This window comes from Saccopteryx leptura, chromosome 2 (genome assembly GCF_036850995.1).
Source record: "Saccopteryx leptura isolate mSacLep1 chromosome 2, mSacLep1_pri_phased_curated, whole genome shotgun sequence".
In the NCBI taxonomy this organism is placed as follows: Eukaryota; Metazoa; Chordata; class Mammalia; order Chiroptera; family Emballonuridae; genus Saccopteryx; species Saccopteryx leptura.
Window position 1 is genome coordinate 151,926,856 of NC_089504.1, and position 23,895 is coordinate 151,950,750.

The 23,895-nt window shown below is 45.7% G+C and overlaps 1 protein-coding gene across 3 annotated transcripts in view; it reads right to left on the reverse strand.

The window, feature by feature from the left end:
• The window catches only part of CACNA1C (calcium voltage-gated channel subunit alpha1 C), a 777,231-nt gene that overhangs the window by 344,970 nt on the left and 408,366 nt on the right, over nt 1–23,895 (reverse strand). The window lies entirely within an intron of this gene.

The following is a 23,895-nucleotide window of genomic DNA, read 5'->3' on the forward strand; positions in this document are numbered from 1 at the left end:
AGCTGGGTGGCATGGGGGAGGGCTCTCGGAGCCGTGAGCACCGCTCAACCTCACCTCCACACAGGTCTGCCTCGCAACCTGCCCTGTGACCCTGCGTTCTTAACTCAGGGTTTCCTGTGTCCCTTGGTAAAATGAAGGGGGGCTGGACAACCGAGACCCAGAAGCCTCACACCCCCCAAGGGCAGGCCAGGGAAAGCCCTCCGAGCCAAGAGGGTCAAGGCCCTCCCACTTCCTTACACTTTACCCACACATCTCCCTTGCTCCCAGCCCCCTGTGAGTAAAATGCTCAAGGTTAAAAGCCCTTTTCACTTGCACTAAAATGTAGAAGAGAAAACCGATAGAGAGATGTGAACGGTTATTTAAGATCCTTCTAAAAGGCTGAGGAGCTAAAGAAAGCATCCGTGGTTATTAGCCCAGGACAGCCTATCATCATGGTTACATGGACAAATTGTGCTGCATGCCAGAGTCCACGGAACGCACAATAATTTATCAGTCAGGACCTGGCAAGTTGTACAGTGCCAGCACCTCTGAGCACCACGTGCCCGCCCGCGGTCCCGCCCAGCTCCAGCTCATAGGAGCACTGCTGAGACAGGAGCACTGCTGAGAGACGCCCGGGGTGCAAGCCCGCGGTCCCGCCCAGCTCCAGCTCACAGGAGCACTGTTGAGACAGGAGCACTGCTGAGACAGGAGCACTGCTGAGAGACGCCCGGAGTGCAAGGCCTCGCTGTAAAGAAAGCACTTTGCCAAAACCCAAAAGAAATGTACATATTTCTGTGACGTTTATAAGTAAATAACAAAAGGAGGAACGTAGTGTTTTCCTACCTCGTTCCCTCCACTCCTGGGGTTTCCCACTATCCTCAAGGTAGTTGCCTAAATACCACCTGGAGAACTCAAATTGTGTAGTAAACATGAGTTTGACCAGGAAGACAAATGAAACAGATGGCGGCAGCCTGTTGGCTGAGAAAGAAACCAAACAAACACAAAATCCGAGAACAACCAAGCCAACAGCTGACCAGGAATGTAGAGACGAGAGAGCGCGCATGGGGGGAGGGGGAGCATCTTTCACTGATGTTGTTTAGAAGTGCCAGCCTCGTCGTGGCCCTGGTGACATTAGTCGGCACAGGTGTGCTTACGTTTGATGGCTTGAGGGACCATGGTAATAAACACGGGCAGTTTTGTTTATTTGGAGGCACCATCCAGCTTGAGGGTGGGGGGCAGGGAGAGGGTTCTGACGGAGAAGTAGTCTGCAGGGAGAGGGTTCTGACGGAGAAGTAGTCTTAAAAACCTGCTGGTCGGAGGGCCACAGAGGCGGCTCACTCTGCCCACCCCCCGGGCCCAATGCGTCCAAACCACTGCTCAGTTGGGGTCCCAGCCATTCCTTGGGACATCCCTCCTTGCGAGTTGGTTTCTACTTCCCCAACTGGCGTTTCCAAGGCTGTTTCTACCTCTGGCATCCATTTCCAAACCCACGGCATCACTCATTCCCGAGGAGCTATTAACTGTGAGCGTTAGTTGTAGTATTTCTTTTGTCATCATCATTCCTCAAAGAAGCCAAAGTCCAAAAAAGGGTAAGTCATCCCAGCCCGCTCCTGAGCAAAACAGAGGTTACAGCTCAGCTCTGCAGAGGGCCGCACTCACCCCCGCCAGGCCCGCACACCAGATTCCTGGCAAGTCCACTCAACTCAAGTCCTGTGGAGGCCTCAGGGTGACCTCTAATGAGATTTTCCCAGGTTGGCGAGCCAGTGAAGTTCTGTAATCTTACAAAGGGAGATGTGGACCCTGCCCGCAGGGCAGCACAGAGACAGGGACAAAGGAATGTGAGTCGGGCACAGCTTGGTGGCTACCTATCTCCTTCGAAGTGACAGTGTGAACTTGGACCGGCCAGGAAATGCCTGTGACCCTCCCTTCCTCAGCTGTCCAGGGGAATATGCATCCTGTCTTTCAAGGGTACCCTGCAGGTTACAGGAGATGAACAAACACAGGGTGTGCTCTGTGTACAGGATCTGTGGTTGTATCTTGTCAGTATTTTGAACAGTACTGACAGTAAACAACATGAAACCCTCTGAATTCAGGGCCTACCACACACGTGGCCTGCAGAGTGTGGCCACAGGGCACGCAGCAAGGCCTTATAAGCGGGTGAGTCCCTTGTAGGCTGGGCCGTTGGGAGGCTGTGAGCTTGCTGTTGCGGTGCTGCTGGGACCAGACTCATCTGTCTTCTGTCACAGTGTTTGTCCTCACCCTACACAGGACGCCTTGAAAGCCCCAGGCCCGTCTCCTTGAACCCCGGGAACAGAGCACCGTACCTCCGTGGCCAAGAGCCCTCCGGCATCGCCAGGCTGAACTGCACTCACAAACAGAAGGACGGGGTTGGCACCGAGCCCTCACCAAAGCCCTGCTTCTCAGGTGGAACCCATGGCTCATGCTGAAGCTGAAATGCTAACTGTGGGTTCCCGGGACGGCCTGTTTAATTTCTCCTTTTGTTGGCTGGGTGCCAGCAGTCCATCCTTCCCCAGGCCCCTCCTCAGATATCACACCAGCTGGGGAGCGGCTCCGCCCATAATGATTACCCTGGGCTGCCAAGTTGTGGGCCGCACCCATGCAGAGCAGAACGTGACAACAGCAGCAGCAGGTGGGCCCTGCAGAAAGGGCCAGATGATCCTCTCTGTGATTACCATCATCCATCTCCAGGCAGGCAGGCAGGCAGGCAGGCAGGCAGGAAGCAGGCCTGCTCCGTGGTCCCACTTTCGGCTGCTTCCCACCCCCTTCTCTACTGAAAAGCTGTGGGCTGCGGTGTTCTGGGCAAAGAGGGTGAGCCTGGAACCTGCTCCAGGAGTGATGGGTGAGGGATCCTCAGCCCAGAGGAAAGCCTGCTGCCAAGTGTCTCTGGTTGGGCTGGCCCTCCACACCCCTCCCCCCAAGTGGGGAGTCCTATGTGGGCAGAACAGATAGCAGGGCACTACCCCCCCATCCTTTACAGAAAGACAGGACATTCAAAGAAAGTGAAGTTTATCTTCTGCAGCTCCCAGAATGCTCCTTGTCCATTTATCTGTCTGTCTGTCCCTCCATCTATCCATCTATCCAACCACCCTTTTCTTGTTGAGAACCCAGGAAGTGCTGTCATGCACCCCATGGGGACGCCAAGGTGGGTAAGACCTCACCCCTCGTCTCTTTCCTCCTCCTTTCCCAAGCTCGGGTGCGTTCTGGAAGTACTGTACGTGCAACAAGTATGATGGGAAAGGGTGTTTTTCCTCACAAACCAAGGTTCAGAGTTTAAGATTTATTCAAAGTCACAGTTCAGGTCCAGAGCTGGGGCTTCAACCCAGACCTCTATAATCCAGTGCACTTTGGATGGCACCGTGCTTTTTGTGGCAACAAAGATACCACTTACCCAAGGCTGACACGTAAGGGGCACGTAAGGGGCACTCTGACCTTGAGCTCAGCCTCTCCTTTACCTGAGCAATCATGGCAATTCAACCAGTATTTGTCAAGCCCCTGCGAGTGCCAGGCCCAGGCACCGGAGTACTGCACAAGGTCCTGCCTACCCACTGTCTGACCCTCTCGCTGCTTGGTGGTTTGATTTCCTCTTTTACAATCCTCCTATGTGAGCCCATCCTGACTGGTTTCCTCGCTGGGAGGAAGACAGTGCTCAGGCCCTGTGGCCTGGGGCGACGTCCCCCACTTTGAAGTGCAGTTAGCCTGGGACTCACTGATGGGCTTCCAGGCTTCAGCAGCTAAAGGCTCTGCACTGACAGGGTCACCACGATCAGACGGCCAATTTCCCTAGCTTAATATTAAAAATACTAAAGCAAGGACTCGATTTAATAATAATAAATAGCATCCTTATGGTGTGATGGGGGGGGGGGGGGGGGCTGAAAAACCCACAGGTGACAACTGATTATCGACTATATATGGGAAGTTATAAATACCTTAAAAAAAACCACCCATCTGATCATCAGTAAAGAGCTTGCTAAATTGTAGAATGACATTGATGAATGTGACTAGTCCGATTCTTTCACTCCCTAGGAATAAAGCTGAGACTTAGCATGCATTGCATATGACAGGTGCCTTGCTTAAGGAGCTGAGCAGACCCCAATCCAGGCCTGCCCTGCTGAGCCACAATATGGGGCATCACTGTCATCAGGAGTTCCCAAGCTGAGTCCTACCAAGCCCAGAGGATCTCTCCCCAGCCCAGCCTGCTGAGACAGCTCACAGTGGAGATACTGTCCCTTCTGCTGCTGCATCTAAGCTGCGGTACGTCCCAGCTGGCTACTCAGCATGTCTGCGCCTGGAGTGGGGAGGGCAGAGGTGATAAGTGAGCCTAGCAACCAGGTGCTTGTCAGCCAGGTGACCTTGGATGCATCATTTATCCTCTCTCAGATTCAGTTACCCCATTTGAAAAATGGGGTAATAATCTAATCTTCGTAAGGTTTTGCAGAGTCAAGCAGGGACTGTCACTGGAAGCACTTTAATATTGTTATTGCCTAACACCCCCAAAACACTGCCAAACTCTGCGGCTCTCCTGCCACAGGTCCCAGTGAGGGACTACTCAGCATTCCAAGAGTCCAGCTTCAATGGTGTGCGTGACTTGGAGACTGAAGGAATGAGTTTCAACCTAGTCGTCTGCTTTTCTGACCGTGCTGGTTGGAGGTAGCGGGGCTAACGTTGATGGGACATGGCTTGTCACCTAATGCTAATGTGTTATCCTTGAAGCTGTGGGTATTGCCTATTTTAGTATTGTCTGACTGCTAAATGGATGTCTTAGAAGCTCGCTCTGCAGTGGACAGAGTGGGGGCGGGGGAGACTGACCGTGGAGGAGGGAACCTACCTGTGGGTATGAGCTGGAGAAGGCTCTGACTGCTCTGCGAAGGCCCAGCAGCAGGAAAACCAGTCCAGCCCTGGCTGAATTCCCACCCTACAGCCCAGCAGCCCCCAACAGAGCGACGAGTGCAGGCTATGGTGGCGACCCTGAGCAGCTGAGGGCTGGTGGCCCAGAAAGCCATGTTCCAGCCGCCTCTCTGGCTGTGTGATGCTGGCGGGGTCACTTTACCCCTCCAGTGACCAGGGTTCCTCGTGTGTAAACTACGCATCAGGACTGGTCATCTCTGAGGGCCACGTTGGCTCCAGAATTCTACGAAAAAGGCTTTTGGAATGTCCCCCACAAGGCTGGCGTAACCAAGTTTAGCATGCACAAGGAAAGAATGATGGGACTGCATGTATTGAGCCTGGGAAAAAAGGATGAGTGTGACCCGCAAATCATCTTCGAGCAAACGAAAGGGCAGCAAGTGGCTTTCCAGCATTGCCACCGCTGGACAGGCACAGGAAACGGGCTTCAAGAGTGGGAAGAGGCAGCTGGAGCACGCTGGAAAAGAGGAGTCGGATTCTGTTGCTTCCCTGCAATACGCTCAGTGGTTCTTGTATCCTTCTCTTAAAATCCAATCCCTTCCCAAGGCTGACAACCCCGCCATGTGCCCCTGGTTCCGCTTCCGCCACCTCCCGGCCGCCCACCCCGCTGCTAGAACCCTCCACAGCCCTCCGTCTTCACTCTGCAGCTGGCCTGTGGCTCCCTTGTGCAGCCAGGTCGCAAAGTCACTTCCAAAGACTTCTGCCCGACCACTCCGCTGGCAGCCCCCCTTACTCCCGATCACGTCACTCTATTTTATGTCAATAGCACTTTCATAATCCTGATACCTTCCCTTTTGTATGGTCTGTCTCGCCACCAAAATGTAGGTGTTAGCAGAGAGGACACCTACGGGTGCTACTCAAAGCTGTAGCTCCAGGGTCTAGAACAGAGCCTGGCATGTAGACGTTCCGTGGGCATTCATTTCATGAATGAATGGTGATGTGTACATAACTGGAGGGAAAAACATAGGACTGTTTTCCACAAGGAAACCTGTAAGGCACTCAAATAAACAGTGGTAGGCTATCATGGGCCCTCCTTCACTGAGGTCTTTAAAAGCCTGCGGGATCCCAGTGAATATCCCATGCTGCCTACCACAAGTCAAGGTCATGAATGAATGTTGCCCAGAATTTCAAGCCAGGGTCCCCAGTTAAAACACAGACTGACAACACATTACTCTTTGGAAATGAGTCAAGAGGGTCCCCCCTACGGCTGCTCCCCCATCAATGTGTTAATGTTGCTAATAAGACTCCGGTGAAACTTCATGCAGAAAAGGCAGGCCCTCAGCAGCATGCTCAAAACTGCCACCACCCATATATCCCATCCCATGGGTCTTCGTGGCCGACAGGATTCCTCCCCGGCAGCCCGCTCGGCCTGTGGGACAGGCTTAGAGGGGCAGCAGGCTGATGAGTAGAAAATAAAATTGGCTTTGAAAAGGAGAGGGGGGATAATAGGAATGACCGTCCAAAGGACGCCTTAATCTGATGAAGACATTAAAGCAATTCTTTGGTTTATTTTTGTAGGTTAAAGAGAGGATGTGTAAATTATTATTGTGATAATTTTGGTGAAAGGGAGGAGTGGAGGGCAGGCAGGAAGGACTGGCTGCATTGTAGGAAAATAGAACATTTTTCAGTACTACATATGCCCCTCTCTCCAGATGAACTGGAGATCAAATACCACTGCTCGAGAACTGCCTGGGGTATTAAGGTGCCACCAGTCAACCTGATGTTGCTATAGGAACCGGATTCCTCCCCAGCTCCCTAGCAACTGACTCCAGAGTGTGTTAAGCACACAGTCTGCTCACACTCCACATCATAAGCTTGGGAAGAGAGCAGCAGGAGGTGGAAGAGGGTGGGGGGAAGGCAGTTCCTTCCTAAACCAATTAGCTAAAAATGTAAATAAATGGGGCTCACTTTGAATTGAGACGATCACAAGAGATGGCATCTTCGTTAGAGTTACTCACACCGAGGGCATCTTCAAAGTTTTGGGACCTATCTGTGGTGTTCTATGCCATAAACTATCTGCTGTAATCATAGCAGCAAGGTATTCAACTGAGGAAAGCTACCTTCTAGGGTCATGTCAAACAAACACGAAATAGCCAACCAACAAACAAACCCAGATAAGCTAATTGTGCGCCATTCTGAGGCCCAAGACCAATACTATATTCCTTCATGAATGTCTAAGTGACAATGAACTTCCCCACTATATAAGAACACCTTCTTCCCTTAGAGACTTTTAATGATCAGCATCAATTTATTTGGTCTGCTGACAGGGGCTGTCCTATCACCAGGGTAGAAATGTGAGTCCATTCAGACCTCTGAACAGCCTGTAATTGAATTCCACAAATTTCAACAGTGCAGTCCACGACTGGTAGATGAGAAAGTCAGTTATTACTTAGCCATAGGCCATAGAGTGTTGCTGGGCTTTCCATACCATTAAGCTATAGGCTCAACAAAACCGCCATATTTGTTGATACTGACCTAAATGAGTGGTTCTCCAAGGGTAGTGCCTAGACTGGCGGCATCAACATCATCAGGAACTTGTTAGAAATGCAGAATGTCAGGGGGTGGAGCCCCTCAATCTATCCTTCCCACAAGTTCATCAGGCAATTCTGTGGCACAGCAAAAGCTGAGAGCCACAGGACTGGGGGTCTGTGCCACCCTCAAGGTTGATTCTGCCCACCTCGATGTCTGGTCAGTCCCTGATGGAACCGCAGACTCTTAATGCTGGGTCATTCCATGCCTTCCAGGCCAGCTTCTGCCTGAGGCCGCCTTTCATCATCTCTCCTCCAGGGGGTCTTTAGCCTCTGCTCCCGCCTGCCCTGCTGAGCTCTCCACTTTTCAAGATGAACCCTTGTTTGTTAACACATCTAAGCAGTAGAACCTACACCTTACGTTGTCTTAAAGTCTGCCTCCTCTTAAATCCTACTCAAGGACTAGCTGTGATTCCTGAAGCCCCTCAGAATTAGCCAGAATTTTTTTCCCCGTGACACCCCTTCATGTAATTGAAATTGGCTAGAACACGGCCCTTAAATTTTCTCCTCTCCAGGTGACAAACCTCTAGATCCCACCACAGGCCCTCATACAGTAGGGTTTTTGTATGGCTATCCTGGCCTCCCTTACTGGATATGAGCAAAATGAGACGAGTAGCCTCTCTGATCCCCTAGAAACATGGTGAACAACACCCAAGATGTGCTTTTTCCTGTACAGAGCACAGGGGACCTCTCTGCTGCCTCCCTCATCTGGACACACAGGGCTGCCTTGGTTACAGTCGCATCACTGAGCCTGTGGACAACTAGAGTCCCCTGGTTTTTTAATAAATGCAATTGTTGCCTTGGCTAGACAACTCGGTTAGTTAAGAGCATCATCCCGAAGCACAGAAGTTGCTGGTTCCATCCCCAGTTAGGGCACATACAGGAACAGATTGATGTTCCTGTCTCTCTCTCTCTCATTCGCTCTCCCTGCCCCTCTCACTAAAATCAATTTTAAAAAATTTCTTTTAAGTAAAATAAAATAAATACAATAGTTAAGTCAGCCCTCTTCCATTTCTATTTTTCAAGCCTGACCACAGAACTTTACAATTCAAATAATAAATTTATTTCATTAGTTTTGGTCCTGAACTTTTATTCATAGACTATTGAATTTATTTTTATACTGTATAAAAAATGTGACAGTATGTCTATTTATTCTCCTTTTAAACTTTGTTACTATGCTGTTTTGTGTCCCACTATTAATGTAAAATGAGTGTTCACGTGTAAGCTTTAAAACATAATTTTTATTAGCTCATCATATAAATTATAACATAATTTCTTTAAACAGTCTTCTTTGGTGTTAGGTTATTTCCAAAAAAAATTTTTTCTGCTACACATAAATGTTGCCATGGACATCACTGTACATAAGTATAAATCTTTACCTAATTATTTTCTTAGCCTAGATTCCTGGAAGAAAAATTATTTGTAAAATGGTATAAAAACTGATACATATTACAAAATTGTTTCCAGGAATGTTCTATATTTTTCTATTGTTGACCATAGTATATGACAGTCCATTTTACCACACCTGTCGCTAATGTATTTTGTTTTCAAATATATCTTTGGTCAATTCAATAAGTGAAAAATGGCATCTTGTTCTAATTTGCATTTCTCTTTTACTAGTGAGGCTTATTTAAAAAATACGTATTGATCAATGTGTAGTTTCCCTTTTGTGAATAAATGTGTTCATGGTCTTTGCCCAATTTTCTAATGGGGGTGTGTGTGTTTTCCTTACTGATTTCTAAGATCTTCTTATCCGACAGAAATATTAACCCCGTGTCTGTCATTTTTAATAATAAATATTTTCCAGTTTGTATTTGATTTCTGAAGTTTTCTATAATTTTTTGTGTGTAAATGTTTTGTTTTCATGAGTTGAATCCCAATCTTTCCTTTGTTTTCTTCCATTACTTTTACGTTTTAAAAGTCCTCTCTAATTCTGAAAGCAGTTAAAGGTTCATTTCCCCCCAACTTTTATGGTTTATTGTTTTTCATTTAACTCGTTAATGCATTTGTAATTTGTGATAGATACGTGAATTCGAAACTGCCCTCTTGATGTTACGCTTATCTGTCAGACCTCACTCTTACTGGACTATCGCCCCTGAGACAGAGGAATTAATTCCAAGAAGCTGGCAAGTCTCCCAAGGAGGAGCATTCCGGACATACCAGGACTTTTGCCTCAGTATCCCCTCAGGCTCTCCCAAACACTATATAATTCACCCCGTCTATAACCTGCGCTCTTCTCCCCAGGAGAAGTGCCCGGCAGGGTTCCTTTCTTCCTTTCAATAAAGCCTGTTACTCTGGTCTTTTGGACTCCCATGGATTCTAACAATTTGTTTTGTCTAAATGTATAAGGTAGTAAAGTAAAATTAATATTTTTTTTCTCCAAATACTTAATAACCCAGCCCCTTTCCCTCACCCATCTTCCACCGAACTTGTCTCCTTTATTCTATACTAGTGGGTTCTCAAGAGCTATAGTTGCACTTAAATAAGGCACATCCTAATTTCATGGTTGTTTTTTTTCTTTTTTTTTTTTAGAAAAACTTCAAAAATGTACCATACATGAACTGGCAGTGATTTTAAACGTACTTAATAAGGGAAAGCAGATTTTGTTTTTTAGTACTCAGTATAAACTACCGTGGGGTGAGGCAAAGGTTCTCCGGCCTTTCAACTGACCCACTGTTTTAGGGTTGTTGGCCTTCTACTCTGAAAAGGGTACGACTGCACAGTTTATTTTGGACATATTTCTTTTCAAAAATTTTATTCCAGCCCTGGCCAGATAGGTTGGTCTTTACAGCACCATCCTGAAGCACAAAGGCTGCCAGTTTGATCCACATTCAGGGCACATACAGGAACAGATTGATGTTCCTGTCTGTCTGTCTCCCCACCCCCCACCCCTTACTCCCGAGCCGATATCAATAAATAAAAATTAAAAATATATTTATTCCACACTACAGCAAATGTCATTACCAGAGTTTGTTTCCTAGCTGTTTTGTTTCATTGCTCTCCCTGTGGTAAAGGGTCCCTTACCTACACTATTTTGTTGAACTATATAGTACTACATTTTCTTACGTAAGAGGATCCTTGCCTCTCTAATGTTCTTTACCTGTGTTTCTTGGTAAAAATTTGTCTCTTTATTCTTCCAGATAAACTCTAGAATTACTTTTGTGGAGTTCCCTCCATCTTCCCCCCTCTCCCTCCCAAAACACCCTGGGCTGTTGATTAAGTTACGAATTAATTTGGAAAGATGTGGCATCTTCATAATGTTCAGTCTTTCCTAGGAAATATGATTGTTTCCATTTATTCCAACTGTTCTTCTATGTCTTTCTGTTAAATTGAAACTTGGTCATATGGTCTCATGTATTTATTTCCTATTGATTTGAGAGAGGAGAAGAGAGAAAGAGAGAGAAAAAGAGAAGCTTCAATTCTCGTGTATTTGATTTTTGATGCATAAAAAGCTGTTGATTTTAAGAATACTTATGTCATATCCATATGGTGCTTTCAATAATCTTAACCATTCTTAGTTAAATTTTTCTGGATTATAAACATACTGTTTGCAAATATTGACATTTTGATGTCTTCCTTCACACTTCCTACATTGTTCCCATCTATAATAGATCTTTTACAATGCTAATTAGCAATGGCTTAGTGCACATCCCTTTGTTTTTGATTTTGAAGGAAATGCCCCCAAGGTTTCATCACTAAATGTTTGCTGTTGGTTTTAGATATTCTTTATCACACTGAGGTGCATTTTTTTTTTTAGAAAATTAAATTTAATGGGATGACATTGGTCAATATATTTCTATAGCATTTGAACTGTTGATTATGTTGTGTACCCACCACCCAAAGTCAAATCATTTTCTGTCACCTTTTCCATGACATATATTTGTCCCTCTTTACTCCCTTCCCTCCACCTCCTTCCCCTGGTAACCACTTCACTTTCATTTATGTGTCCGTGAGTCTCAGTTTTATATCCAACTTAGGTGTGAAATCATATCATTCTTAGCTTTTACTGATTTACTTATTTTACTCAATAGAATGTTCTCAAGGTCTGTCCATGTTGTCATAAATTTCTAACATATATGATTTTTATTTAAAATATATATTGGACTTTATTGAATGTTACATTTTTTAGCTGATTTTATGATGTGATACATTATAGTGATAAATTAATTTCCCAATATCAAATAGTCCTTGATTGAGTTCACCGGATATATCCTACCTAATTATAAATCCATTAGATTCAATTTTTCTTTCATCTGTGTACGTATATAAGATTTTTTTACATTTTTTGTGTGTTTATAACATCTTTGTCAGGAAAATGTTACTTTTACTAAATAAATTTTCAACTTTAATCTCTGTGTTTTGGAACATATTATCTATAAGTTGAAAATTACTTTGAAATTTCTTAGCATACAACTGTGAATAGCATTCATTCTGTTAACCTCACAATCTTCTTATGTGTATATGCTATTCTGTTTCCTTATTAATTTTATTGTTTTGTTTCTAAAATTTCCAGAGGCCACCTAATTATTTTTTATCTCATTGCACTAGCTCTTTGATGTATTTTTTTCCTATATGATTAATTTTATTTTTTGCCTTTTGTTTTTAGTGTCTCTCTTATATAGAACATGATTGATTGGGTTTATTTTAAAAGCTAAATCTGAGAGTGTTAGACCTTTAATAAAAGCTTTTAACCCACTTACATATTTTACCATAGTTGATATGCTTGACCTTAGTTTTGCCATTTTGTTCTCTGCTTCTGGATATGTTTGTGTGTTTATTTTCTCTGTTCTTTTTGTTTTTTGTTTCATAGACTATATTTTAGCCTCTTGTTGTTTTTTAAAGTAGAAAACTTGATTTTTAACCTTTACACTTATTACATACAAATGCAGCAAAAATTTTTTAATGTAGGCAGTCCAAAACAAAACTCTAGCTCCCCTCATCAAGACAAGTATATTTAATTTATTAAATACTGTAATACCAGCTTTCCTCTAGTGCCTACTATTTCCTTGTATTAATTTAATCATGTATTACATATGCAGTTTCTTAGCATATAAGTATTTATCAAAATAGCATTTTAAAAAATAAATTCTAATTTCTATTTTGTAATCATAGGTAACATAATTATATGTACTAATAATATTTATGAGATCAATAAAAGCTGTAATTTACTGGGCACTTGCTATGTGCCAGAAAACCACATTAAGCACTTTTACCTACATATTCTACTTAATCCTTACAGAAATCCCACTTTTCCAGGGAGGTCCACAAAGGTTAAATAACTCCTGCACAGTCCAACAATTAATAAAAAGCAGAACTGGGATTCATTTGCTGGTATCTCTGATTCCAGGGCCTGAGCTCTTAATTATTATGCCCTAGCTTTATTTAATTGGCTGCAAGTTCAACATGGGTCCATTTTAAACTATCCTAGAGTTCTCAGTGTCAATGCATTTCAGTCACCTGGAACATTAGTTTTAATTGATTCATTGTCTCAGGAGGACAACTTGAATGGTTTATTGCTGAGACATGGCATATCTTAAAATGTCTTTGTAACACCTTTCCATCTGAATTAAATCTTATTTAACAATCCAGTTCTTTGGGGGCTGCCATCAGGTAGACGTGAAATGCACGCCAGGAATGTGCCTATTAATCCATCTATTCTACTTGTTCTTTGTGTGTGTGTGTGTGTGTGTGTGTGTGTGTGTGTGTGTGTGGCAGAGACAGAGAGAGTCAGAGAGAGGGACAGATAGGGACAGACAGACAGAAAGGGAGAGAGATGAGAAACATCAATTCTTTGTTGCGGCTCCTTAGTTGTTCATTGATTGATTTCTCATATGTGCCTTGACCAGGGGGGCTACAGCAGACCGAGTAACCCCTTGCTTAAGCCAGCGACCTTGGGTCCAAGCTGGTGAGCTTTGCTCAAACCCGATGAGCCCGCACCCAAGCTGGCGACCTCGGGGTCTTGAACCTGGGTTCTCACATCCCAGTCTGAAGCTCTATCCACTGTGCCACTGCCTGGTCAGGCTCCATTTGTTCTTTTGATGTATGCTCTTTAGCACTCCATAATCTATAATGTAATTGCCAATTTCAAACATGGTGATGGTGTACTTAGGGGTGTTTTATTTGGAATTTCTTAGGAAGCACGTCAAGTATGCTTGTTAAGTACGAAGTTTGAGTGAATTTTATAAATATTGTTTTCTATTCTTGGCCTTAGTTATCTATGCCAACTTTGTGTCTTCAACAAATTTGATAAATTTTCTTTTTGCAATTTCAATGGCAGACATGTTGATTAGGCTCGAGCCCCATGGCACTGAACTGGAGACCTCTCCCAAACTGACATCAATCTGTTTATCCACATTCTTTGATCAGAGTTGGCCAATGAATCACAAACCTATTTCACAGTATTTTCCACAAAGAAATCATTATATTGATAGATGTTCCTAAATGCCTTATTGAAATCAATACTCTCTTGAGTATTCTTTTGAACTAAGCCTAGTAACCCATGAAAAGAAGAAAATTCCCTTAATTCAATTATGTTCCTAAATTTACTAATCTCTAATGCATACACATCACCTATTAGGGAATCTATTCCAAGAGTTTGCCAGAGGGTAACTTCAAGCTTGCTTTTCTAGACCCTCTAGACCAGTGGTCTCCAACCCCAGGGCCGCGGACCGGTACCGGTCCGTGGGCCATTTGGTACCGGTCCACAGAGAAAGAATAAATAACTTACATTATTTCTGTTTTATTTATATTTAAGTCTGAACAATGTTTTATTTTTTTTAAATGACCGGATTCCCTCTGTTACATCCGTCTAAGACTCACTGTTGACGCTTGTCTCGTAAGTTCGACAATTATATTTAAAAATACCAGTTTTTACACCGATCGCATAATTTTATTTTGTGCATTTATCCGTCCCACCCTAAAGGCCGGTCCGTGGCCCAAAAAAGGTTGGGGACCACTATTATAGACCTTAGAAAATTGAAATGATTGCTTTCTCTGGCCTCTATGAATGTTCCCTATTTCAGTGGAGTCACTGTCAAAAGCTCTAAGACTAGATTAGAAAGTTCTTCTCCTACTTAAGATAAAATTAATCAAGACAAATGTTAACCCTTTAAAATGGGCCAGTCTTGCAAATGCACTTGCGTAATTCCTCTGTAAGTATATTGGTTGTGCTGCTTCTAGTCTGCAGGCCATTCTCCAGGACAGAGGTCGGGAGCCTCCCCGTTCTCCTTCCCGCCTTCCCCTCTGCAGGAGCCCACCAGCTGACTCTGCGTTCTCCACCAGCCTCTGCTTGTCCTGCTCACCCGGAACCACTTTCCCTTTCAGAGACGCTCCTGGAATGACAAGACTGTTCTCTTCTCTGCACTTTCTGAAACATCTTTTCCTGACACCAACAGGAACCCTAGAAAGACTGGCCACTCTATTCCGCAGGGTCCCACCCCCACTAGTCCTTTTCTCCTTGCACAGAATCGGGGCCAGTGTGGCAGTCTCTATGCTGCTCCCCTTTCTCTCTGGGAGCTGGGACTCCCAGTAACCCACAGAAAGAGTATATTTAGATGCTCTGCTTTTAGCCAAAAGAGTCTTTCTTCTAGCAGAAGATGAGACTATTTTGCTTCTGCAGCTATTTTATGAATTCTATAAGAAATCATTATTTATACCTTTGGCTTTTTAAAATTTATTTATTGATTTTAGAGAAAGAGGAAGGGCGAGAGAAAGACAAAAACATCGATCTGTTCCTGTATGTGCCCTGACCAGGGATCAAACCCTCAACCTTTGCTCATTGGGACGATGCTCTAACCAAACAAGCTATCCAGCCAGGGGATACCTTTGTTTATACAGGCAATCTGTGGTACATTTCCTCATAACTTAAGTTCTTCCCCCTTTTGATCCTCACTAGGTCTGTCTAGGCCGCCATGCTCAGGCGGATGGGTTTATATAACCACACAGGCTTCGTTGCAACATCGCTCCCGACCTCTTCCACGGCAGCTGCACCTCCCAAACAAGCTGAGCTCCACAATGGCCACTGCCCAGACTGGAATCACATCCCAACCATCAGAGAAGCCTGTAAAAATTGCATTTTCCCTTTTGCATGAACATTTCTAAAACGTTTTCTTTATTCTTATATTCATTTGCCTAGAGACCTTCAAATCACATCAATTAAGAAAGAAAAAGAGCTAAAATAGTACCGGGGTTAGGGTGTCAGCCTTCACTCTGATCTAGCCTGTCATCGATGTCTACGGACTCACACCAGAAGCATGGCCTCTGGGGCTGGGGCTGCAACAGCTGACTGATGAGTGAGGGCCACCCTTGGAGGAGTCAGAAGACTCACCCAACCTTCCAGTAACCCAGCACTCAAAGCTCTGAGTCCTGGTTCTGGCCAGGCACGGAGCAGGGGGGCAGCGCTGGCCTCTTGGCTTCTGGGCATGCCCCTAAGTTTGGAATCACACAGAATACTTCACTGGCAGTCCACACCAGATGCAGAGGCCTTCTGTACACTCCCTGCAGAAGAACCTCAGCACATACTGTCACTGCCACCAAGATGCTCAGAAAATGAGGATTCTTGGGCTGAAAGGGGGGAGTTCCCAGGTTATTTTCCTCAACTTCCCACATACACATCATGTCCACTCTTACCCTTCAGAAGGGAGAAAGACAATGCTGGAAACTGGGATACCGGGAGGGAGGGAGGGAGGCAGGGAAGGGCCCCCATGCTGGGCCTCCTATGAGCACCTGTAAACTGTCTTCCACTGAGTGTCCAAGCAGACTGGGAAGGACCTCACTGAGAAGAGGGTAGAAGGAGCCAGATAATCCCCACTCCTCTGACAGCTCCCACTGGTTTCGTTAGCACAGGTTAGTAAGTTAGCTGGAATGAACTATGGGATTCACTGAGCCAGGTCAAACTAATGTGGGATTTATAAAACTAGGAATATAGATTTACAAATAAAAAGGATAAAAGAATCATTCTAGTGTTCTCCTGGATCTTCCCAGGTCAGTATCAGATTAGCCAAGGTGGATTTCTAGGAGAACGGGAAGCCCACCAAGAGGGCCTGTCTCCAGATCCTCACAGGAGTCACCCAGGAGAGGGCAGGACAGCGGCGAGCAGAGCGGGGGCTCCTGGCGGAGGCTCTGTGCCCTGAGAACTGAGATGTGAATGTGTGGCATGTCAGAAGTTCACCCAGAGAGGAGAGAGTTCACCCTGGCTGCCTGTTACCTGCTCACCCCCGAGCCACTAGTGCATAGGACTAACCGTGTGTCATAGCCACTGGGAGGGTTTTGATGAAGTAACTTTTCTTTGAGGTAGCACTGGTTAATAACCTTATATAAGTTTCAGATGTACAACACTAGAATTCCACATCTGTATACACAAGAGTGTGCTCACCACTCAAAGTTTAATGACCACCGTCACCATGCAGTTGGCCCCCATTACCCATTCCACCTTCCCTTCACCCCCTTTCCCCTCAGGTAACCTCTAATCTGCTTCCCGGAGCTATGAGTTTGTTTTTGTTTTGTTTCTTTATTTGTTTCATATCCCACACATGAATGAAATCATACAGTGTTTGTCCTTCTCCATCTGACTTATTTCACTTAGCAGGATAATCTCAAGATCCATTCATAAAGTCACACAAATGAAAAAAAATCATGAATGGGTGAATGGATAAAGATGTGGTATGTCTATACAATGGAATACTACTCTGGAAGTTCTTTTGATATACAGGTTTCCTTTGCATGAGAAACTACTTCTTATGGTTCCAAGGCCAAAGAACAGGATCTGTGGTTTGATTTGCTGCCATCAAGTGAAAGAAAAGATGGTCCATGGCCCCACGTAGTGAGCAGTAGGCTCACACATGCGCAGAGCTAACCGGGTACAGGCATATAGTAGCATGTTCTTCCATCCCAACTCTCCCAAGACAAATGATGGAAAAACAAACAAACAAACAAAATCACATTGAATTTAAAACGTTCCACTGTGAGATACTGTGCTGCATTTAAGGTTATATACTCTTCAAGATCTGTCTAACATACAACTTTTCTCTCTCTCTCTCTCTTTTTTTTTTTTTTGTATTTTTCTGAAGCTGGAAACGGGGAGAGACAGTCAGACAGACTCCCGCATGCGCCTGACCGGGATCCACCCGGCATGCTCACCAGGGGGCGACGCTCTGCCCACCAGGGGGCGATGCTCTGCCCCTCTGGGGCATCGCTCTGTCACAACCAGAGCCACTCTAGCGCCTGGGGCAGAGGCCAAGGAGCCATCCCCAGTGCCCGGGCCATCTTTGCTCCAATGGAGCCTTGCTGTGGAAGGGGAAGAGAGAGACAGAGAGGAAGGAAAGGGTGAGGGGTGGAGAAACAGATAGGTGCTTCTCCTGTGTGCCCTGGCCGGGAATCGAACCCGGGACTTCTGCACGCCAGGCCGATGCTCTACCACTGAGCCAACCGGCCAGGGCCAGAAACATACAACTTTTCAAAGGGCCAGCAGAGACAGAAAGACAGAGTTGGAAGAAGTTTTGAGATGATCTGTTCAGCTTCCTCCAATTCCAGGGAAGGAACTGGGACCAGAGAGGCCCAATGATCTGCTCACAAGCAAATGAGATACCATGTATCAGCTCCAGACTCCTTCTACTCTAGCCCCTTCGGGACAGAGGTAGGGATTTGGAGGACTTCTCAGTATTGGAAAACTCCACAAAGCTGGCACTGAAGACTTTAGACGCTACCCAGTGAAGTAAAAAAACAACAGCGTGGGATGAGTGTTTTCTCTAGCACCTTGATGCTTATAAGCACCCTAAGGGGAGGCACAGGATTTCTTCAGGGCCACGGCCATCAGTTGGAGCCACTGGGGCTGCTGGGGCCTGAGTTGTGGAAAGGCTTGTGGATGGTGAAAGAGCTTGGTGGACACTGAATGGAACAAGAGCCATTTGCATAGATGCCTTCATACACCAGCTATTGGTTCTCAATGAACTAAGGATAAGTAAGACTTCCCAGGCAAATGTGTTGGAAACAGACTCCTGGACTCCCCTTCCAGAAACTCTGAACTTGGAAATCTGGCTGGGGCCCAGGAAGTTGTACTTTCAGCACATGGCCGGGAGATGCTGATGCCACCATCCAGGTACTAATAATCTGAGGACAGGTGACGGGATCCTCAGTGCACACTGACTTGTGGGCAAGACTCCTTCCCCACTCCAGTGTCCACCTCACTGGGAAAGACATGGCTGGTGAGAGATGCCAACACCACTCCTTGTTGCATTCACCACTCTCTGTGATTAGAAGTTCCTCCTGCACGTCATGCTCCCCAACCTCCCAATTTAAGTGTCTTTCCTTCTCTGGAGGTAATGGGGGGGCATATAATCACCAGCCTTCACATCCTAACCCTTCACAAACTCGAAGCTTGTTACTAGGTCACCTGTCAGCCTGCTCTTCTCCCAGTTAAATAACCCTCCTTTCCTTTCCCCTCTCCTCTGTGGTCTCCTTTTCCAGCCCGTCAATCACTTCCACTCTTCCCTCCCCAAGTTGTCTTTGTTCCCAGTTCTTCCCTTGAACAGTTTGTGTCTTGTGAAATTTAAAAAAAAAAGAAAAAAAAGGAAAAAAAAAAAAAACCTCCCTGCTCCAAAAGAATTTGAAGGCTATTTTGACAGTATTAATTTAAGAAACCTCCCTGCAGCACCACAGCAATCCAGAAAGGGGGCAGGCTGCATAAGAAAGTCTAAGGAAGGGACGACAGGGCGGGGGGGGGGGGGGGGGGGGGGGAACTCCACTGTCTCCATGGCAACACACCCATAAGTTCCCTGGGCACTTGCTGAAGCAGCAAGATGTGTCCACAGGGCTAACAGGCCACCAGATGGCCAGCCAGGAAGACAGGAGTGACTGCCAAGCTTCCCAGTTGATCCAAGTAAGAAAACTCCGGGCAGGCAGGTCTTCAGTGACTGAGCCTGTGGCAGGAACAGGACGCAACGTGGGAGCCAGAGAGTCCAGGGAAGCGGGGGGTGAGTGAGGGGGTGGGTCATCAGGAACCCCCGTGACAGTGACATTCAGGGGTGCAGTCCTTGTCAAGGGTGTAACACAACAAGTCAGCAGGTGAGGAGGAAGGGGAAAGGGAAGTGAGAGAGACAAGAACGCAAACAGGGACAGAGTCCAGCAGTCAAGGCTGACCTATTTTCTCCAAAGATCAAGAAGAAAGTGAGAGGGCAGCAGAGGGGAGGGAAGGCAGCAGAGGAGGCAGGGGAACTGCAAGAGAATCTGCCTTGGCAGCCTCCAGAGACCCAGAAGACCGACTGCCGTGTCACCCAGCCAGGATTGCGACTGCGGTGCCTCTCTGAGGAAGCTGGGAAGTGGGCATCAGTTCTAAATATTTCCTGGGCGGTGGTCTCACAGGACAGCCAGTGGGTGAGCGCACTGCTCCCGGTCCCATGGCCCCCTCGGCTTTGTGGTCAACCTTGGCAGTGCAGCCCCCGGAGAGTGGAGAACACTTACATTCTCATCATTTAGTACTTCGTTATTTTTCTTGTTGAGTCCTTCTGCAACAAAACTGGCATTTTATCAGTAACAAGTTCATGAGACTGTGGCACTGACTCCGGAGACCACAGGCAATTCCTGGACTGCTACTCACAAGGCGTGTCCCTCAGGAAGTCTGCAAGTCTCATATGCAAGCTCTGGACCCAATAAATGGAGAGGGCTGCGATGAGATTCAAAAGAGGTGATGTAATTACATGCCAAGAAATGTGAGCTGAATATGAATGTCTGTATCTCCTCCTGCAATGGCTATGATAAAGATCAAAAGAGAGAGAGATGGTGGGGGGGATACTACTTCCTCTGGGCTACCACTGACCAGCAGACTCAGCAGAAGGAGCACACCCCTTATGAAGAGTGACAGGCCGTGCTTTTTCCATCCTGTGAGGAAGCCAGGCACGCTTTCTGAACAACCTCTGTGGGGTCTCCACTGCTGACAAGATAAGGAATCACTGTCATCTCTTCTCATAGAGGGAGCATGCTGGCTGTGGACATTTCTGACATGACAATGATAAATTACCAACAGGAACACGTGGTGTGTTTGGTTGTTTCCAGTGGTGGGATTCAAATAATTTAACAACCGGTTCACACCCCAATGACCATTTCAAATATAAAAAAATGATATACCAAAGAACAGTTTATTATTTCATGCATTTAATACTTAAATAAGAAGAGTAAAAGAGGTTTAACACAATACTAGAGTATGTTACAAGAAAGAGTTTTAAAATATAAATGAAAAAATATTAAATAATACCTGACAAAAGAACAATACAACTGTTATTTAAGATATTTCCATATTGCTTCTTGATTGGTATACTCAGTTGCAATTTTTTTCACCTATGGACGGAACGAACATTATTATGGGCACTTAGAATACACTGTTGCACAGATGAATGTTAAAAAAGAGTAAGGAGTGTAAATTTGTAATTTCCACATTGGGCGGCTGCCCAGGTGCCCACCCTACAGAGAACTCTGATTACAAGTGTCATTTTAACAACCAGTTCACCAAACTTATCAAAAATTAGGTATTGGTTCTGCCAAACTGGTATGAGCCAGCTGAATCTTTCACTAGTTGTCTTTATTTTTTTCCCTTTGGTGGGAGAAAAAAGCAGACCGAGGCCTTGCTCCTCCCTTTGGCTTGATCCCAAACTATAGCCCAATAGCTAATTTTGCTTGTTAGCCTCGTTGTTCACTCACTAGTAATTGTAAACAGCTGGAGAGGGCTAGCTCACCTTGAGAAGAAAGAATCATGTGCTCAAGGGAGATGTCACTTGGGGAGAAAAGTACCTCTCCAGTTACAAGATGAAACTCCACATGCCCCAGATTAGATATACCTTTAAGAGGGCCAAGAAAAGAAAACAGGTTTTATCCGTCTCCCACACAGCCAACATGCCACCCCTGGTTTCTGGGTAATTCCACTCGCTAGTATCTTACATCAGGGAACAGAAATACCAGCTGCCTCCAAGCCAGGTAATTCTCTTATATTTTTATTTTTTTATTATTTTTTAATTCATTTTAGAAAAGAGAGAGAGAGAGAGAGAAAGATTGAGAGAGAGAGAAGCAGGAAGCATCAACTCCCATATATGCCTTGACCCGGTAAGCCCAGGGTTTTGAACTGGTGACCTCAGCGTTCCAGGTTGACACTTTATCTACTGTGCCACCACAGGTCAGGTGATTCTCTTATAATTTTAGACCTGCTTGAAACCAGGTACTATAGCCGGGGGGCAAGAAGTTATTCTGGATGGAACAGGAAAATCTAATCTCGAGATGAAGGAAAACTCCAATTCTGTGACGAACTTTGGTTCTAGTCAGTGAGTAAAACATAAAAAATCCAGAGATCAGTGTACATATTCCAAGGACAATCTAAAAACACCCAGGCAAAACGGCCTTATATTTTTCAAGACCCCGTGAGGAGACTAGAAGGATGGGTAGAAGCTGCATTTTGAGAGGTAGAAGGAAAGAATGAAGCGGTGTTCTAGAGTGGGTGAGGGGCAGACTCTAAGTTTGGAACTCAGGTTCTACTGCATTCTAGCTGTGCAACCCTGGGCAAGCAAGGCAACCTCTCTGTGCCTCATGGCCTTGTTTGTGGAATAGGAAGACTGATAGAAGGGTAAATGAAGCAATCCAGAGGGAACACTTAACATACTTGAGGGAGGCACAGGCGATGACCAAGCCTAGACCCTCCTCAAAGCAGGTAAGAATTTACTATTCCCATTTACATAGGACAGAACTAAGCCCAGGGGTATGAACATTTTCTTTGTGGGTTACACCTTGGCGAGACCTCTGGTTTGCTCCACACAACACTGCCTCTTGCTACAGATTTTGGACAGTCTTGCACTTTTCCAAAGCCTCCTACCAAACAGAGTCAGGGCAGTAATAGTTCTTAGCCCCATCTTTTTTGGGAGTGATGGTCACTGAGATAAATTAGGAGGTCAAACTACTCACTGTCCTAGTTCACAAGACTTTAAAATGTTCCCCTTGTCCCTAAGCCCCCCATGTCCACCTTCTCAGGGGCCTGATCCGGCCACTGAGATGGGTGGGCAGCACCTGCTTCACTTCCTGTGATGCAGCAGAAAGCCAGAGTGACCGCACAGGGTGACTGTGAGTCTGCCTAGCCATCGGCAGGGTAGCTGAGGTTCAATCTGATTCAATTTAACTAAATGAAGCCAATTCTGTGCATTTATTGAGTGTCCAACTAAATGCACAGGATCGCCCTGGTTTCTGAGGGTGGGGCAGGAGGGAGTGGGCTGGGCAGGACACCAGCAGCCATGTCCTGCCCACAAGGAGCTCACAGGTAGAAGCTGGACAGACATGGAGACACACAGGTCTCTTTAGTGCCGTGTTTCTGCACCTCGGCATTTCTAGCCGAGGGCTGGATAATCCTTTGTGGGAGGGGGCTGTTCTGTGCACTGAAGGGTGGGGGCAGCACCCTGGCCTCCACCCACTAGATGCCAGCAGGACCTGCTTCTAGCTGTGACAACCAAGAATGTCTCCAGACATTGTCAAATATCCGTACCATCCCCCCCCCCCCGGAGAGGGGGGCAAAATTGCCCCTGCTGTGAATCACTGCAGTGATATGAGGTTAAATACCACCAGTTCTGCAAGAGAGGTATAAACCAAGGGCTATGAAGCAGGTGACTCGTACTAACAAGGACAGACTTCATAACTTGACATTTGCACTGGGCCTAAAAGAACAAGTGAGGTTTTGACAAGTATAACTCTTTTTGTTCTAATTTTTATGTATTGAGAGAAAGAGAGAGACATAGACATCAACTTGTTGTTTGACATATTTATGCATTCATTGGTTGATTCTTATATGTGCCCCGATCAGGGATAGAACCTGTAACCTTGGTGTATCGGGACGATGCTCTAACCAACTGAGCTAGGCAGCCAGGGCTATAATTCCAGCTTAATAAAGGAAAAATAAAGCAGCAGGAAATGCTAGGACCCAGTGTCAAGGAACCCCACATAACCTGCGGGCCACAGAGAGCTTCTTAAAATACTTAACAACCAGCATGGCAGCCACTGACCGAACAGGCCCTGAGGGTGGGCAGGAGCAGAGTCTTGCCCAGCATTACTTGGGCCTTTGGGGGTTCAGGGCAGCTGAAAATTTCCAGTACTTAACAATTGACATGGCGATGTTGGCACATATCAGCTGAAAGAATGCCAGCCTACTCTTCCCCTCTGGAGGAGGACAGACCCCAAAGCTTAATCCATTCTCAGTTCTGAAGGCTTAAAACAGGCTTGGGCTGACGTTGAAAAACCGCTTTCCAATTCAATAGTTCACGCTAATGCCATATCCAAAAGAAAATCAATATGATAAATATTGGTAGGAGGGGACCCAAAGCTAGTTTGCCTGCTGTAGTTTTAACACCTGACTTCATGGAATGTTACAGCTCCTCAACCAGTTCCCTCACCCCTCACGCACCCCCCCCCTTGCATTTGGCTCCATATATATATATATATTTGGTAT